This window comes from Crocuta crocuta, unplaced genomic scaffold, assembly GCF_008692635.1.
Source record: "Crocuta crocuta isolate KB4526 unplaced genomic scaffold, BGI_CrCroc_1.0 scaffold73, whole genome shotgun sequence".
NCBI classification, from domain to species: Eukaryota; Metazoa; Chordata; class Mammalia; order Carnivora; family Hyaenidae; genus Crocuta; species Crocuta crocuta.
Window position 1 is genome coordinate 6,682,268 of NW_027529443.1, and position 5,243 is coordinate 6,687,510.

Sequence of the window (5,243 nt, forward strand, 5' to 3'; positions counted from 1 at the left end):
TCTCGTTCTCCTGGCTGTGCGGCCCGCCTCGCATGCCGGGCCCGCGGCCCCGACCCTCCCGACTTCCCTGGGCTCCTCTGCGCCGGCAATAGAAATTGGACCGCACGTCTCGCTTCCCTGGAGCGGGACCGGCCTCCGGCCCAGGCCCCTGCCCCTCGCCCGGTCTCTTCCGGCAGACCACGCCGCCTTTGAGCTTTCTTGCCAATAATGTTATCGTTGTTAATGACTGGTGACAAAAGGCTCCTCAGTCTTTAGCCTTTCAAAAGGGAGACTGGATTGATGGGTGGGAGACTCTGCCAAGTGACCCGGGCCCCCCCTACAGTCCTTGTCACCTTGTGTTAGCATTGCCCCTCCGTGTCGTTCAGCTCTGGGACGGCCCCGTTTAGGAAATAACTGTCGACCCCTAGTGGGGTTACTGGGCTGGACTCGCGAGACAAGGTTCCCTCTCTCTGGTAGCTTACGTCCTGGTGGGGAAGAGGCAAACAATGTTAAAAACTTATCTTTAAAATAAGGGTCAGTTCAAGTGTTGCTTTATGAGTTAAATGGAGGTCGGTCTGATGGCGAGGGAGGAGAAGGGCTGCGGTGATGCTTAGGATGGTCAGGGAAGGTTCACTGAGATCACGACCATAAAGACCTAATCTGTGAAGATTTGGGCAGACTGAGGGGGAAAAGCAAGTGCAAAGGATTAGGGGAAGNCCCCTTCTCCCTCCGGGCCCCGCCAGCCCAGCCCAGGTCTCCTCGTCCCTCGGCCACTTTTCGCTCAGCCCGGGGCGCCGCTCCCCTCAGCCCCAGGGTCCCGCTAGCGCGCGCGCGTCCTCTCCATCCATTCTTGCCTCCGGCCCCCCCGCCCCGGACGCCTCNAACAGGCAAAGTATTCCAGGAGAGAAAGAAATGTATTTAGCTAGGATGAGAATAGTGAAGATGGAAAAAATAGCCAGCTTTGGGTGTTTTATACGCAAGGAAAAGGACTAACTGACCGTGGGGGAGGAGTTGAAACAAAATGAGGCCTCAGGAATGACTCTTAAGGTTTTGGCCTGAGTAACCAGATGTTTGGTGACACTATTTACTGAGTTGAGGCCTGAGGAGAGGCATAGTTTGGATGGGTAAACAGAAACAAACAAGACATTGGCATAGTTTGTTGGCAGTACAGATGATTTAAGCATCTGCAATTTTGGTATCTAGTGGAGGTTCTTTTTTTTTCATGGCTCTTGGATCAAATCACCATTAACCTTAACTTTGGATCCAGCTCTTTCTTTCCTGGATAGTCCCCCACACAGCAAACAGGAGATGGGACAGTCATCTTCTCTTTAAATGCCACATAGGTCATCTCTAGAAAGACCTAGAAGGGTGACATATGTCTCTATTTTTGGAATGCTTACATGTTCACAAAACTCAGCAAGTTTCAAATTCCACCAAATCCAACAGCCTTGGAAAAACTTGCAGAGTTATCAGTGTCACCACATACATTGGGTAAGAAGGGATTTAACTGCTAGTCTAAAGACTTTCCTGGCCAAACATTGGTCTCCTGGGGGAAGGATTTTTTTAAAATTATTATTACACCATTTAGTTTTCCTCTGCCACAGAAATAGGCACAAGCTGACTGATATATTCCAGGGATTCAGATATGCCTATAACATTACTGCAGGAGGGTTTCACTTTTTTTTTTTTTTTTAATACTAGAGAAGTTTGATGGAGTCGTATTCTTGGCTTCTTGTCCAGAGTTTCTATTGCCCAGGAATAGAAGAAACTCCCAACTATACAGTTCTGAATTCCCAAATATTGTCCACTGATGTTCACTACTAGGCATTGATGAGAATCCTGAGGTGAAATGGTGGAACAGTTTGCCTGTGAGTGGTATGATAATCACTTGATTATTATGTTAAAAAAAATACAAGTATAAATTCCTCCTTCTACCTGGGCAGCACTTCCCAGTCCCTCCTACAAATGCCCCTCTACAAAAGGTTCTGGACCTAGGATGAAAGAATGAAAACAAGCTGTATAATGGTAACTAGACTTATCGTGGTGATCATTTCATAACATATATGAATGTTGAATCACTATCTTGTACACCTGAAACTAATATATGTCAACTATAAAGAAAACAAAACAATTTGGAGTTAAAAAAAAAATTGAGAAAATTTTCACCAGATTCATGGCCACATATCACTTCACACAAGTCACCTTCCCATTCCTTCTTACCACCCAGATGGGCAGGGACTAAATACTCTGTTTACAGATTTTCCGTTAATCCTGATTTTAGTCCCATATCTCATTCTTGACTTCCACATACCTGGTATTTCAAAGTCCCAGGTCTGTCTGAGATCTACAGGACAGATCAGTTCCCTCCTTATTTATATCCCAGTCTACATTTAATTTAATTTAGTTCATTTTTTATTAAATGTTTTTATTTTTAGGAGAGAGAGAGAGAGCACATGTGTGCACGAGTTGGGTAGGGGCAGAGAGAGAGTGGGCTAAGGATCTGAAATGGACTCTGTACTGATAGCAGAGAGCCCATTGCAAGGCTGAGCCAAAGTCAGATGCTTAATCGACTGAGCCCCTCCACCCCCCAGTCTAGATTTTAGTAGAGGTAAACCCTAGGGTTCAGGAAAGGTGGTGTGATGGAGCAAAAAGGATACAGAACTGTATTCTAGTCCCCTCCCTTCTACTGACTTGAACTTGGGAAAGTCAGACATTCTGCTTCAGTGATAGAACCTCCCCATCTCCTCACTCTTAAGCAAAGCAGCTGGGGCTGTTCCATTCAGAGAGAGATGAGCCACAAGGATCCTTAAGGCAGAAAATCCTTGGGGACCCAGAGGGCCCCCGGAAGGGATCTATGCTGGCAGCCCGAAGTCATAAATAGCCGTTCTGCGGCTGTTAAGGGACTGTGAACACAGTGTGCTTTATCATGATGGATGGTAGGCCTTGGCCCAGCAGAGGCTGAATCCAGGTGGGACCTTGGCGAAAGCTTTGGAGGGGACTGTGTGATCAGAAAGGAGTATCTTTGGCCTGACAGGATAAAGAACACACTGCTTCCCCAGGGGGTCAAGTTCACCACAAAGGCCAAGAGTGTGGTGGATGCACCATATACGTGCATTTGGGGGTTCTGGGATTAGATAAGGCAAAAGAACTAAATCCAGAGGTTAACAGTTTGTGCCTTGGGCTCAACTCTCCTTTTGTCTCACGGATTGGGTTCCGCTGGAGCGGACTCCAATCAGAGATTATGGATTAGCGTGTGGGGAGTTTATTAGGGAGTGCACTCAGGAGCAACTCCTCCGGGGGAGGGAAAAAAGGCAGAGGGAGCAGTTTGACTGTGATTTGGTCACTGGAGGCTTTGGCGGACCCTGTGAGCAATTCTGAAGCTGGGGTGGCTGCTCAGAGTTGGGGTAAAGGGACCAAGCATATTGGATTTTAGCTACCTCAGGAATGACTTCAGGTATGGCTGCTCTTCAGCCAAAGACAATTCCTTGAGTGGGCTGACGGTTGAGATCCATGAACCTATAACCTTCCCAGGAGCTGGGGACTAAGTCCTTCAGTCTTCAGGAGGACTAGGTAGCACAGGGCAACATTTGCCATAGTGCACCTATTGTGCTATGCAGATCAACCTGCTTCTTTTCCGTTCTGAGAGCAGGACCCTGGTGGGCATCTTTTCCTGTGGGAATCTTATAAGAGGAAGGTTAGCAGAACAAACCCCAGCTCCCATTGTTGCTGCAGTTCATCTCCAGGCATAACTGACACACTCATCACTCCTTCCTCTCCTGCCCATCCTAGATTCCTCTCACCTTCTGCTCGCACCTCTGGTGGTCTAGGTGGTTTATGTGGTGGGGTGGCTCAGACCTTCATCCCTGAAGAGTCTGAGCCATTGGTTGCCATGTATTCCTCAGGCTGAAAAATGGAACAATCTTAGTGCTTCCCTGTGCCCGAGGTGATGTATATACCTCCCCTACTGGGGGGCTAGGGTCCTCATTTTCACCTGGAAAGCGGGGTCACCCAGCTCCAAAATTCCATCTTAGCATCTACTCTTGCAGACCATCCTGGTGCTAGCTGCTGCAGGCTGCGTGGGCTCTCTAGGAAACGCTCTTGAGCTGCAGGGAGTTTATTGGGGAGTGCTCTTGGAACCCACACCCATGAAGGTTGGAAGGGGAAGCAGCACGTGGCAAAGGGAGATGTCAGGTGGCACCACAGACACAGGACTTCAGACCACACAGGAGCTCTGGGGCTGGGATTGCCCTCCAGGGTTGCGCGGGCTGGGCTGAAGGAGCCAGATTTTTACCCTACAGTGACCAGTCACTGGATGCCAGCTGCCCTGGGAAGGTGTAATCTTGGGCAAGGTTCTCAGCTAGAAGCATAGGTGGGGTGGAGGGGCACGAATAAATCCTTCAGTCCTGAAGGGGGATCTGGGCAGCACAGGACGGCATCCACAACCGTTTGTATCCTGCAATTCCACCCATCGGTGTGATCTTGGCATTTGCTCTGAAGAGAATTTTCAGCCAGAGATGGAGGAAAGGCAGATGGACCCCCCTATCAGCCAGCTGCTGATAGGCTCCTCTCACCAAACTTCCGATGTTGACGTGCTTTAGTCCCACAAACTCTCACCGTCGCCTTACTAATAGGAAAACAGAGGAAAAGGATGCATTTTATGACAAAATTAATTTGGTGTCTGCATAGACACCTTGCCAGACTGTTTGGAGGAGGAAACTGGTGATAGATCACAAGAAGCCACCTGCTGGAGACTCCTTGAGGTTGAGAGTTAGAAAATGGATGCCTGTTCTTTCCCTTTGTCTCAACCCCTGCAAGACAGGATTTATCAAATGAAAATCAGCCCTAGTTTACTGTCTGGGTAAAACCACAAAAACTGGGTTTACCATGCAAGTCTTTGCACAGTGCCTGACACCTATTAAGTGCTTGATAACTATTGAAGGCATGGATGTAAGGTGCTTACCTCCTCTTTCCTCGGAGTGGAGATGAGGACAGGACCTACCTCATCACATTGTTTTCTATTTCTTCTAGAATATATTTTGGTATTTTACAGTTTTCTCAAATTGTCCATTTCATCTGCTTTTAAAATCTAAGTTCCAAAAGGAGAGGGCCCTTGTTTGTTTCGCCAACTGTTGTGTCCCCAGCATCAGCACGAACCACAGAGCGGGCTTCCAGTAAATATTTGTCCTATGAGTGAATGTGTGTGTGGGAGGAAAGATTATTTTGGAAAAAAGAAGGAAGAATTAATTCCTCTCCTAATCGTGACT